The sequence below is a fragment of the Lissotriton helveticus genome, chromosome 10 (genome assembly GCF_964261635.1).
Source record: "Lissotriton helveticus chromosome 10, aLisHel1.1, whole genome shotgun sequence".
NCBI classification, from domain to species: Eukaryota; Metazoa; Chordata; class Amphibia; order Caudata; family Salamandridae; genus Lissotriton; species Lissotriton helveticus.
Window position 1 is genome coordinate 918116866 of NC_136071.1, and position 14521 is coordinate 918131386.

The window sequence follows — 14521 nt, forward strand, 5'->3', positions numbered from 1 at the left end:
AATGAGCAAGGGACCCACATCTGGGCATACCCTGCCAACTCGGGGCGAACACAGCGATACCAAAGGGGATGATGGACGGAGTGCTTGAGCAAATCAAACACTCACCCCAGTCAACTGATCTTGGTTTAATCCATCATCATTCTTTAGCTCACTCCACGACCCCAGTTCAGAAATGGCCATTTGCAAATTAGTCTGACCCTGTGCTTCATGGGAACAGTCAAGCCCAAACTGCCAAGCCATGTCTTCCCTGGACTGGAAAAAAGCATCCTGGGACTTGTTTAGGATACATAATCCTCATCAGCCAGGCTAGCTTGAATCCAGTGGTAGAATGAGCAAGGGACCCACATCTGGGCATACCCTGCCAACTCAGGGCGAACACAGCGATACCAAAGGGAATGATGGACGGAATGCTTGAGCAAGTCAAACACTCACCCCCAGTCAACTGATCTTGGTTTAATCCATCATCATTCTTTAGCTCACTCCACCACCCCAGTTCAGAAATGGCCATTTGCAAATCAGTCTGACCCTGTGCCTCATGGGAACAGTCCAGCCCAAACTGCCAAGCCATGTCTTCCCTGGAGTGGAAACAAGCATCCTGGGACTTGTTTCGGATCCATAATCCTCATCAGCCAGGCTATTTTGAATCCAGTGGTAGAATGAGCAAGGAACCCACATCTGGGCATACCCTGCCAACTCAGGGCGAACACAACGATACCAAAGGGGAAGATGGACAGAATGCTTGAGCAAATCAAACACTCCCCCCCAGTAAACTGATCTGGGTTTAATCCATCATCATTCTTTAGCTCACTCCCCCACCCCAGTTCAGACATGGCCATATGCAAATCAGTCTTAACCTTTGCCTCATGGGAACAGTCCAGCCCAAACTACCAAGCCATGCCTTCCCTGAACCGAAAACAAGCATCCTGGGAACGGTTTCGGATGCATAATTCTCATCAGCTAGGCTATATTGAATCCAGTGGTAGAGTGAGCAAGGGACCCACGTCTGGGCATACCCTGCCAACTCAGGGCGAACAAAGCAATACTAAAGGGGATGATGGACGGAGTGATTGAGCAGTCAACTGATCTGGGTTTAATCCATCATCATTCTTTAGCTCACTCCACCACCCCAGTTCAGAAATGGCCATATGCAAATCAGTCTGACCCTGTGCCTCATGGGAACAGTCCAGCCCGAACTGCCAGGCCATGTCTTCCCTGGACCGGAAACAAGCATCCTGGGACCGGTTTTGGACTCAAAATCCTCATCAGCCAGTCTATCTTGAATCTAGTGGTAGAGTGAGCAAGGGAAATACGTATTGGCATACCCTGCCAACTGAGGGTGAACAAAGCGATAACAAAGGGGATGATGGACGGAGTGCTTGAGCAAATCAAAAACTCACCCCCAGTCAACTCATCTAGGTTTAATCCATCATCATTCTTTAGCTCACTCCACCACCTCAGTTAAGACATGGCCATATGGAAATCAGTCTGATCCTGTGCCTCATTGGAACAGTCCAGCCCGAACAGCCAAGCCGTGTCTTCCCTGGACCGGAAACAAGCATCCTGGGACCAGTTTCGGATTCATAATCCTCATCAGCCAGGCTATCTTGAATCCAGTGGTCGAGTGAGCAAGGGACCCTCGTCTGGGCATACCATGCCAACTCAGGGCGAACACAGCGATACCAAAGGGGATGATGGACGGAGTGCTTGAGCAAATCAAACACTCACCCCAGTCAACTGATCTGGGTTTAATCCATCATCATTCTTTAGCTCACTCCACCACCCCAGTTCAGACATGGCCATATGCAAATCAGTCTGACCCTGTGCCTCATGGGAACAGTCCAGCCCGAACTGCCAAGCCATGTCTTTCCTGGACCGGAAATAAGCATCCTGGGACCGGTTTCGGATTCATAATCCTCATCAGCCAGGCTAACTTGAATCCAGTGGTAGAATGAGCAAGGGACCCACATCTGGGCATACCCTGCCAACTCAGGGCGAACACAGCGATACCAAAGGGGATGATGGACGGAATGCTTGAGCAAATCAAACACTCACCCCCAGTCAACTGATCTGGGTTTAATCCATCATCATTCTTTAGCTCACTCCACCATCCCAGTTCAGAAATTGCCATTTACAAATCAGTCGGACCCTGTGCTTCATGGGAACAGTCCAGACCAAACTGCCAAGCCATGTCTTCCCTGGACTGGAAAAAAGCACCCTGGGACTTGTTTAGGATACATAATCCTCATCAGCCAGGCTATCTTGAATCCAGTGGTAGAATGAGCAAGGGACCCACATCTGGGCATACCCTGCCAACTCAGGGCGAACACAGCGATACCAAAGGGGATGATGGACGGAATGCTTGATCAAGTCAAACACTCACCCCCAGTCAACTGATCTTGGTTTAATCCATCATCATTCTTTAGCTCACTCCATCACCCCTGTTTAGACATGGCCATATGCAAATCAGTCTGATCCTGTGCCTCATTGGAACAGTCCAGCCCGAACAGCCAAGCTATGTCTTCCCTGGACCGGAAACAAGCATCCTGGGACCAGTTTCGTATTCATAATCCTCATCAGCCAGGCTATCTTGAATCCAGTGGTTGAGTGAGCAAGGGACCCTCGTCTGGGCATACCATGCAAACTCAGGGCGAACACAGCGATACCAAAGGGGATGATGGACGGAGTGCTTGAGCAAATCAAACACTCACCCCCAGTCAACTGATCTGGGTTTAATCCATCATCATTCTTTAGCTCACTCCATCACCCCCGTTCAGACATGGCCATATGCAAATCATTCTGACCCTGTGCCTCATGGGAACAGTCCAGCCTGAACTGCCAAGCCATGTCTTTCCTGGACCGGAAATAAGCATCCTGGGACCGGTTTCGGATTCATAATCCTCATCAGCCAGGCTAACTTGAATCCAGTGGTAGAATGAGCAAGGGACCCACATCTGGGCATACCCTGCCAACTCATGGCGAACACAGCGATACCAAAGGGGATGATGGACGGATTGCTTGAGCAAATCAAACACTCACCCCCAGTCAACTGATCTGGGTTTAATCCATCATCATTCTTTAGCTCACTCCACCATCCCAGTTCAGAAATTGCCATCCGCAAATCAGTCTGACCCTGTGCTTCATGGGAACAGTCCAGCCCAAACTGCCAAGCCATGTCTTCCCTGAACTCAAAACAGCACCCTGGGACTTGTTTAAGATACATAATCCTCATCAGCCAAGCTATCTTGAATCCAGTGGTAGAATGAGCAAGGGACCCACATCTGGGCATAACCTGCCAACTCAGGGCGAACACAGCGATACCAAAGGGGATGATGGACGGAATGCTTGAGCAAGTCAAACACTCACCCCCAGTCAACTGATCTTGGTTTAATCCATCATCATTCTTTAGCTCACTCCCCCACCCCAGTTCAGACATGGCCATATGCAAATCAGTCTGACCCTTTGCCTCATGGGAACAGTCCAGCCCGAACTACCAAGCCATGTCTTCCCTGGACCGGAAACAAGCATCCTGGGAACGGTTTTGGATGCATAATTCTCATCAGCCAGGCTATATTGAGTCCAGTGGTAGAGTGAGCAAGTGACCCAGTCTGGGCATACCCTGCCAACTCAGGGCGAAAAAAGCAATACTAAAGGGGATGATGGACGGAGTGATTCAGCAATTCAAACACTCATTCCCACTCGACTCATCTGGGTGTAATCCATCATCATTCTTTAGCTCACTCCACCACCCCAGTTTAGACATGGCCATATGCAAATCAGTCTGATCCTGTGCCTCATTGGAACAGTCCAGCCCGAACAGCCAAGCTATGTCTTCCCTGGACAGGAAACAAGCATCCTGGGACCAGTTTCGTATTCATAATCCTCATCAGCCAGGCTATCTTGAATCCAGTGGTTGAGTGAGCAAGGGACCCTCGTCTGAGCATACCATGCCAACTCAGGGCGAACACAGCGATACCAAAGGGGATGATGGACGAAGTGCTTGAGCAAATCAAACACTCACCCCCAGTCAACTGATCTGGGTTTAATCCATCATCATTCTTTAGCACACTCCACCACCCCAGTTCAGACATGGCCATATGCAAATCAGTCTCATCCTGTGCCTCATTGGAACAGTCCAGCCCGAACAGCCAAGTCATGTCTTCCCTGGACCGGAAACAAGCAGCCTGGGACCGGTTTCGGATACATAATCCTCAACATCCAGGCTATTTTGATTCCAGTGGTAAAGTGAGCAAGGGACCCACGTCTGGGCTGACCTGCCAACTCAGGGCAAACAAAGCGATACCAAAGGGGATGATGGATGGAGTGCTTGAGCAAATCAAACACTCGCCCTCAGTTAATTGATCTAGGTTTATCCATCATCATTCCTTAGCTCACTCCACCACCCCAGTACAGACATGGCCATATGCAAATCAGTTTGATAATGTACCTCATGGGAACAGTCCAGCCCGAACTGCCAAGCCATGTCTTCCCTGGACCGGAAACAAGCATCCTGGGACCGGTATCGGATGACAGGTGATTAGCCAGAAACCGCTCCCAGGATGCTTGTTTACGCTCCAGGGAAGACATGGCATGGCAGTTCGGGACTGGACTGTTCCCATGAGGCAGAGGGTCAGACTGATTTGCATATGGTTATGGCTGAACTGGGTTGGTGGAGTGAGCTAAAGAATGATGATGGATTAAACCCAGATCAGGTGACTGGGGGTGAGTGTTTGATTTGTTCCAACGCTCCATCCATCATCCCCTTTGGTATCGCTTTGTTCGCCCTAATTTGGCAGGGTATGCCCAGACGTGGGTCCCTTGCTCACTTTGCCACTGTATTCAAGCTATCCTGGCTGATGACGGCTGATTAGCCAGAAACCGGTCCCAGGATGGTTATTTCCAGTCCAGGGAAGACATGGCTTGGCAGTTCGGGCTGGACTGTTCCCATGAGGCGCAGGGTCAAACTGATTTGCATATGGCCATGTCTGAACTGGGGTGGTGGAGTGAGACAAAGAATAATGATGAATTAAACCCAGATCAGTTTAAGGGGGTGAGTGTTTGATTTGTTCCAACACTCCGTCCATCATCTCCTTTTGTATCGCTTTGTTCGCCCTATGTTGGCAGGGTATACCCAGACGTGGGTCCCTTGCTCACTTTGCCACTGGATTCAAGCTAGCCGGGCTGATGACGGCTGATTAGCCAGAAACCGGTCCCAGGATGCTTGTTTCCGGTCCAGTGAAGACATGGCTTGGCAGTTCGGACTGGACTGTTCCCCTGAGGCACAGGGTCAGACTGATTTGCATATGGCCATGTCTGAACTGGGGTGGTGGAGTGAGATAAAGAATGACAATGGATTAAACCCAGATCAGTTGACTGGGGGTGAGTGTTTGATTTGTTCTAACGTTCCGTCCACCATCCCCTTTGGTATCGCTTTGTTCACCCTAATTTGCAGGGTATGCCCAGACGTGGGTCCCTTGCTCACTTTGCCACTGGATTCAAGCTAGCCTGGCTGATGACGGCTGATTAGCCAGAAACTTGTCCCAGGATGCTTGTTTCCGGTCCAGGGAAGACATGGCTTGGCAGTTCGGACTAGACTGTTCCCATGAGGCACAGAGTCAGACTGATTTGCATATGGCCATGTCTGAACTGGGTGGTGGAGTAAATGTAAATGTAAATTGGCATTTATTAAGCGCAAACTGTCACTCCGCAAGGAGTATTCTGGCACTAAGGAATAGATGATGAGCGCGGGTCTTATAACATACCAGCTTGTGTTCCGACTAGATTAGTGAAAGGCAGCAGACATCAGAAATGTTGTATATCCATGTCTTCAATGCCTTCCTAAATTGAGATTCAGTTTCCTGTAGTCCTAAGTTGGTTGGAAGGGCATTCCATGCTTTAGACCCCAGGACGGCGACCGTTTTCTCTCCTTTTGTGACCCATCTGAAAGAGAGAGGTTTCAGAAGGTTGGCTGTAGATGACCTAAGAGTCCTAGTGGTGGTATATGGGGAGAACCGTGCTGAAAGATACATAGGTCCCAGTTTAAGCATGGCTCTATAAGTGATTAAAAGGATTTAAAAAAAAAAATTATGAATCGGAAGCCAGTGCAAAGCTTTAAGCGCCGCTGATGCGGACGCTCTGCGTGAAAGCCTCAGAACAAGGCGTGCTGCAGCGTTTTGGAGCAGCGTTTTGGACCACTTGTAGTTTTTTTATCGTGGTTTTGTTTGCTTCTGCAAGGAAGCTGTTGCAGTAGACCAAGCGCGAGAGAATTAGGGCCACTGCTACTGATTTCCTTGCAGGAAGCGGGATCAGATCAAACAATTTATTTAATGATCTTATTAGGCTAAAGCAGGTTCCTGCTGTGGCTGATGCATGCGGCAGAAATTACAACGCGGTATCAAACTGTACCCCTAGATTTATAGCTACATTAACCATGTCTGGAGGGGGCGTAGTTCCCTCTGGCCACCACACATCCGGAAGGAAAGTTACATTCCTCCCAATGTGCAAAATTTCTGTGAGCTAAAGAATTCGTCAGGGAGCTAAAGAATGATGATGTATTAAACCCAGATCAGTTGACTCAGGGTGAGTGTTTGATTTGTTCCAACGCTCCGTCCATCATTCCCTTTGGTATCGCTTTGTTCGCCCTAAGTTGGCAGGGTATGCTCAGACTTGAGTCCCTTGCTCACTTTGCCACTGGATTCAAGCTAGCCTGGCTGATGACGGCTGATAAGCCTTGAAACCGGTCCCAGGATGCTTGTTTCCGGTCCAGGGAAGACATGGCTTGGCAGTTCGGGCTGGACTGTTCGCATGAGGCACAAGGTCAGATTGATTTGCATATGGCCATGTCTGAACTGGGGTGGTGGAGTGAGCTAAAGAATGATGATGGATTAAACCCAGATCAGTTGACTGGGGGTAAGTGTTTGATTTGTTCCAACGCTCCGCCCATCGTCCCCTTTGGTATCGCTTTGTTTGCCCTCTTGATGCTAAGTAACACAAAGCTGCACTTCACACTGCTTTGTGTCACTTTTAGGCAACCGCCCAGCACAAAGCAAGTTTTGTGCTGGTATGTAAACAACAACAGAAATTGCACTGGTTTGCAACACATTTCCATTGTTAGGTTTTGTCTGCACAGTGCTTTTATTGTGCCTATGAAATCACTTGTACATAAAAAAAGAAATCTTACAAGAGGTTCAGAGTCCACCTATTACTGACCTTTACTCACCATTGGTCAGCTTCCATGTCACACTTTTTTCCTTGTTTCTCATTGGTTTGAGACTCCTTCTCTCCTAAACTTCCTCCTGTACTTTGCTGTATGTCCCTGCCATTGAGCATGGATGAAGTACTGCTTCCTGTGGCCAGTGTCCTTCCACTGACCACAGACTCTTCCAGGTACTTTTTAATTTTGTTTAGATATGCACCCGTATAGAGTGTGTGCCTCTGCACTCCCTCTCCTTCATACATCCCTCCTCAAACAGCCCGTTCGGTGCTCCTTTTCTTGGCCTCTTAGCTACTGTTGCATCAGACAAATGCCCCACCTGATGAAGCTTTAGTATTGTTTATCGATATACAAGGTGAGTCCTACCCAGCATCTTACAAGAAATCCGCTAATTAACATTATCTTGGTGCAGCTGGCCCATTAATATCTTTGATGGAGGGGCTGGGTGGTTTTCGTGCATGGCATCATCTTTGTAACGCATAATTGAAATCTGTCTTACTGCCTGCCCAAGACAGCCATAAAATAATTCTTCAGATTTCGAGGGTGGCCATACAAGCGCTGGGAGGACATCCCATCATCAAGGCATGTGGACTTAAATTACTGTGGTGTCATAGGACAGTGACTTTTCTGATGCTACCTAAGGACAGCACTATGTTTCCATATACATTTGTTTTTATTCCTACAGCATGGGTACTGTTTTGTAATTACATAGTTATGCATTCTGAGGCTGTTGCAAAATGTCCCATATAGAATTGTCTTAAATCCAACAGTCCATCCAACCACATTCATCTATCCATGTATTAATCCATCCAAGTACTCATTCTTGTGGTAGTAGTTTATTGTTTTAGTCAATTAAAACCATAATAATATATGTGTATCCAAACGGGAGCTAAAAAGATAAATGACAGAGAAATCCATTGACTAAAAATCCATTGACTAAGCGATATTAATTTCATATGATCCCAAGTGCATTGCCTAAATAAAATGCCTGGTTCTCTTCATATTAAGTAAACTCAGGTACAGTATAATTAGTAAAAATGCTTGCTGCTGTTATTTTTGTAAACAAAGTAAGGTCCTTGTATGTCATGAGTTCCGTAACCAGTAGTGTAGATTATGTTGGTTTATTCAGTTACAGGTAAGATGGTACAGCCCCACCAGGAGCAGCATCCTGCTGCTCAGCCCCACTCATTCCAACTGACCACTCATCCAAAGCATGCACTCATGAACATTCTATTGCATCACATTCACACAGGCAGTGTAGCAAGGACCTAGAAGATTACAGAATAAAACACTTATTTCCCAGAGTGCCCTGCGCGAGGTACTCACTACTGGGAATGGCATAAAATGTTCTCCCAGTATCGCATTTTAAGCTGGGAGCTTCGCGGTTTAAGGTAGATGTGGCACAACGTGAAATATAGAGTACTTTATTCACAAATGTTCCAAAAGTAAACATTGACCCAGCATCTCTAACGCTTTGAATAAATCAAGCAAGTTACATTTTGAGTAAGGTGCTTTGTGCAATATTCCTAAAATAAAATGTAGGAATAACAGTTATTATTGTAAGGTACTTATGTGGGATAACAGCATTGTTGCACCTACTGATAATGTCTTTGCTAGCATTCACACCGGTGAACAGTCATATTCATCCAGCCAAGCTGTAGATAAGATAGCTCCATAGGTTGGGTGCCTGCTGATCAGCTTGGTCTTTGACTTCAAAGCTACAGGTCTGAATCCAGTGGCGGCTCTGCAATGCAGCGAGCACAAGGTAAATAGTTGTATTTATTTCTTTACTTACTTTACCCCTGTCCGTCGTATGCCCAAGTTCACTACCCCCTCCACCCTGCCCTCCCCCGCCTCACCACCTGCAGCACTCCCTCTGCGAGCCCCCACTGCCTGAATCCCGAAAACATCTTAACCTTTTAGTGGAGATAAAATAGGGATCTGGGCAAGGGAAGCAAACATCAGTCGTTGTGAGCACAAACAGGAATCTGTTGTGTTCATTGCATAACTGGTCTATATTTACATTACAGTTCATTCATATGGAATTTGATAAGACACTGAAAGTTTGGATACTGGGATGCATACAATCTATTTTTTAAAGTTTTATATAGCACAGATTTGTGTTTTACATGCACACCATTTACATTACACATGGTCAGGTTCCTTTGGTTTCATGTGAGACAATGCTGTTGGTGAAATATTTTGTTAACAAATCAAAAAATAACAAACATTAGTAAAGGCAATGTGTTTTGACAATTCGACATCTAGCTCCTTTGTCAATGTTTTTCAGACATGTTGCACAGCAGAGAGGGCTGCTCAGCAACTTGAATGAAAAGTAAGCGAGCACTGGCCTCCTTTTAGCACTATTTTTTTAACTTTCAGCCATGTAGCACAGCAACCCACACTGCTGTGCAATATATGTATAAAACATTAGCAAAACCAATAGATCTTGCATAAGCGCAATCTATTAGTGTTGCCAATGCTCGTTTCTTTGGACTCTAATACACTGGTCTTTTTCGTCTTTCTTGTGGCTAGTGTTCCTTATAAGTCCATGGATGAGCTTTGTAGTCCTTCTATGCTGGTGTTTTCTACCAATCTGCTCCTTCCAATTGCAGTGTTAGGCCATTTTTCACCCCTACATTTCTGTTCCGGGCTTTCATGAAGAGATCTCATTGCAGTGGTAAACGGCCTGAGCCATGAGGGCCGTTTCCCCGCAATGAACCACTCTTGCCTTAACCACGCATATGCCTTAACCACACACATGCGTGGTTGAGGCAGTGTGCGATCTAGATGCTGGAATGAGCGGGCAGAGGAAGAGGAAGGATCGGGAGAGGACGTGGTCAGGTAAGTGGGGCTGGGTCTGGATTTTGGAAGGAGGGAGGAGGTAGTTTTTCTCAGAGGGGTCACTGTTGTTTATAGGGCAGGCTGCCGGGTTTTAGGGTTCAGGGCAGGAGGGGCCAGGGTAGTTTTCAGTGGTAGGGGTCTGTTTATAGGGCTCAGGGCGGGGGACGGGGGTCAAGAAAGTTTTTAGGGTTTGTGACAGTTTTTAGGGCTCAAGATGGGGCAGGGGAGAAGGGACAGTTTTTAGGGCTGGGGGACTTTTAGGCCTCAGTGGGGGGGAAGCTGGGTCTGGAGAGCTTACTAGTGGAGGGGACAGTTTTTAGGGCTCAAGGCATAGGGGACTGGGGTTGGGGTCGTTTTTAAGGCATAGGGCATTTTTAGGGCTTGGGGCAGGTGTGTGATCTTTACCCCACATGCCCCTCTACAAATCACGTCTTTACCACGAGATTGCATGGTAAAGGCATGCATTTTAAAATGTGGTCATGGTTGAGACCACGTGGTTCAGGCATTTGTTGTACCATCATACAATCCATAGTACATGGTAAGGTTAGATCCTTTGTTGTATTCTAGATGTTGATTGTTCTATGGTCTATTCTGGCTTTTCAGTTTGGAGTCTGGTTACCCTGGCATAATACAAAAACAACATATTCAGAGCCCGTTAATGGAGTTCAGGATGATGTGGAGTTAGCAGAAGCTGACTGCACTTTAGTGAGCCTAGTGGCAGCAGGAATATTGAAGTTTAGCACCATTATTTCTTTTATGATAAGCACAAAGGATGTAGCAGCGGACCATACAATGCCGCACCTAAAACCCAGTTCCAACAAGAGTCTTTAAAGTTTTGTGCCGCCAACCCCGACGTCAGCTGCTAATTGACGTCGCTGTGCTTTCCAGATCAAAAAGTACTTTGTTTGGTTTTCTATGGGGTCGCACCAAGAAGGAAGTCCAGAAAGATAGTCACTTGTATGTATAGAAAAGTTCTTTATTTGTTTTTGTCCATCCTTTTAAAAACAATCATCATGCACTTTACAAACAAATCAGCCAACGCGTTTCACTCCCTTCCAGGGAGTTTCTTCAGGGGAACTAGAATTTTCACCGGAAACGCACGTAGAAAATTCAACCGTCAGGAACAAGAAACACAAACAGGAATTATAAATCTGAAGGGTCCATACGTGCGTTTCCGGTGAAAATTCTAGTTGCCCTGAAGAAACTCCCTGGAAGGGAGTGAAACGCGTTGGCTGATTTGTTTGTAAAGTGCATGATGATTGTTTTTAAAAGGATGGACAAAAACAAATAAAGAACTTTTCTATATATACAAGTGACTATCTTTCTGGACTTCCTTCTTGGTGCGCCCCCATAGAAAACCAAACAGATTATTTCTTTTATATAGTTCTCTTTTACTACCAAGTTGGCGCCCAGATACAGTTAGTTTCTGGGATAAGCATAAGAGACCCAAGTGCAGCTTTTGATACAAAACGAAACAGACAGCATTTTATAAAACGATGAAAATGGGGTTCCTAGCCTGCATATATTGTTATATCATTAAAGTCTCACAATAAAGCTAATTGAGAGTGGAACACTGTATGTGGATTACATTTGCCTTCAATAAAATAGAGCCCCTGTCCATAAACAACTTGGTAAATCTCATAGAGAGTGTTTAATAACTCTCTTATAGTGACCAGAATGTCATTGTTTCCGCGGGAAAGTGCACCCAATCCAAGAGGCGAAATAGGTAAGCTGTATACCAAAATAATTTGAATTCCATCATGGAGGAAACAATGGTTGAGGTGTCAACTGCTTTGTGTATCACTGACATGACAGGAAGGACTCTGCAAAGTTTAGATGCTCAAGCATATATGAACAGAAATGCAACCTATAGCTTAAGTCCCAGCTGAGGGTCCACTAGAAGTCCTAGGTGTATGACTGCAAAGTTGCCTGTGACAACAGATGCCCACAGGAGTATGCTAGATGTGGGATAACATAATGCAACAGCATCAAAAGTGGGAACGTCCTATGTGCCACCACTCAACTTAGCAGTTTTGGTTGTCTTCCACTTATTAGCTGCTGTAAGACATCTGTTAAAGTGTGTGTAGTACATTGAAATGATCCACAGGAGGCAGATGCGTTTAATTGTAGTATATTCCAACAAAATGCAGACACCCATGATCGAGGCTCACGATGCTTGTGTAGACCTCTAGGAACTGAATAAACGTTTCCAGAACTCACGCAGACACCGTTCCAGCATCGATCGTGGAACAAGAATCAAAACATGCAGTTGGCTCGTGGCAAAGCAGATGCTCGCACTTGGATAGCACGAGTTTCCCAATACCACAACTTTTCCCTCCTTAACAAAGTGAAAGCAAAAATAACAACATGAGAAAAAACAAGAAAAACATGTATAACTCAAAGGTTACATATTTTAGCTAAAAATATAATCATTAAACTTTGAAGTTATTTTCCTTAAACGACTGCGCCGCACTGCATTATCTGACACAACTCTTCCGAAGTCTGTGGAAACCTCTTTGGAGGTTCCCTCGGCAACAAAGGATCAAGTTGCTCATGAGAGATATCATGAGAAACGACTCAGGTAGAATCCTGCAACCAACTAGACCAGTCAGAGGTATCTAACTTTTTTTTGTTGAGTTTCATTAAAGAACAAGCTAGCGTATTTGAGAGTCGAACCAGCGACCTCTTCAATCGAAGATGAAGAAGAGCCTGTGGAGTGATCCGGTCTGATGAATCATGACGTGGAAATGAAGCAATCCCTGAAAATGAAGGATAAGCGTTGGTGGGTGTCTGACTGGTGTGGCAACCACATCGTCATCAAGATGTAGTACATTGAGATGATCCACAGGAGGCAGATACATTTAAATGTAGTTTGTTCCAACGAAATGCAGATACTCACGATCGAGGCTCACAATGCCTGCGTAGACCTCTAGAAACTGAATAAGCGTTTCCAGAACTCACTCAGACATCGTTCCAGCATTGATTGTGGAACAAGATTTAAAACATGCAGTTGGCTCGTAGCAAAGCAGATCCTCGCGAGTATCCCAAAACCACAGTGTGACATGACAGCTACCAAGTCACCATCCATTCTGAGCACATAATCATTGTCTCCACACACAAAGTACCCCATCAGGAGATGCTATTACTACAGCCACGTATTGAACGTACCCCATAAAAAGGGTTTATTGATTAATTGCTTAGTTACTTAAAACCATTGAAATAAGTACAATTGTAAAACACATAATACATTTTGTTACTTGAAATCGACTGGGATTAGGTGCTAAAACTTATTTAAAATTGCCAAGTTACAACATAAAAAGTTTTATAAAATCCATAGTCAAAAGCTGTGTGCAGAAAACGAGTTTAAGATTGACACATTAGATGGAAATGTTTAAAAAATTGAAATCCCATGGTTTACATTAATTTCATTGGTCCAGCAGGAAGTTCGGTATTTCGTAACTAAATACAGTGTGGTAAAGTGCAAGTGCAGAAAGCACGCCAGTGTTATATTAAATTGTTTTGGTTCAAAGTTTTGGATAGGGTGGGTCATGTATAGTCCTTCGGTTGTGTTTGTTTCAGCAAGCTTATGGAGATATGTTGCAATGCAGCCTTTCCCTTGTGATTGAAGGATCTTTTGAGTACCTGGCTACTTTCACCCTGTAATGTTTTGCAAGTGCCGTCTAGGTGGAGGAGATCTTCCTTCCCAACCCTGCGTAGGCGACTGGTTTCGGGCCGACTACCCATTGCCAGAGAGGAAGATGATCTCTTGTGGGTAGTAAGTCCCGCTGGTCTCTTAAAAACTATAGCTTGACAGTGGCTGGCTATCTGGTGATAAAATATTTCTGAGGGGCAAGCTTTTTATAGTTGTTTAGAGTCATCCACATGTGTGCTCTGTTTGTTAGCTAGGCCTTGTCTTCAATGACAGAGTGAATAGTTCGGGCCTTCTAGGTAATCTGCCTCAAAACCTGGTGAATCTTGGGAGCATCTCAAAGTTGTGTAAGCCCTGTGAGTTCAATTGGTTCTTGTAGATAGGACCTGGCTGACTTCTTCCATAGCATGTGGTTCAGTGTGTTAGGTTCTGCTTTTCAGATAATGTTCCAGCATGTTATGTATGCCCCATGAATGGCTAGAGGCTGTTTAAGCAGCCCGAATTCCATCTGAATCTGTGCCGGTGAGGTGAAGTGTGGCAATGAAAAGATAATTCTGTAGGCACTGACCATTATGTTGTTTAAAACACTAGTGTCATAGCCTCCTAGTGATTCACTTCTGTATGTAATTGTCAGCTGGATTTTTGCTTTTACTACTTCCAGTAGGAGCATCATAAAAGGCTTGGCTAGTTTTTTCTTTTGGTTTTTAAGAATTATAGCCAGCGCCAACCCTTTCTTTTGTGTCGCATCTTTCGGGGCTGTAAAGGAACCTTTCTTTTTGATGATGATCTCTAGGTATTTGTTCTCGTCCGTGCTCTAA

General features: G+C 45.5%; 1 protein-coding gene across 1 annotated transcript in view; it reads left to right on the forward strand.

The window, feature by feature from the left end:
- ST8SIA6 (ST8 alpha-N-acetyl-neuraminide alpha-2,8-sialyltransferase 6) overlaps positions 1–14521 on the forward strand; it is a 478017-nt gene that overhangs the window by 440512 nt on the left and 22984 nt on the right. The gene's annotated exons all lie outside the window — the stretch shown is intronic.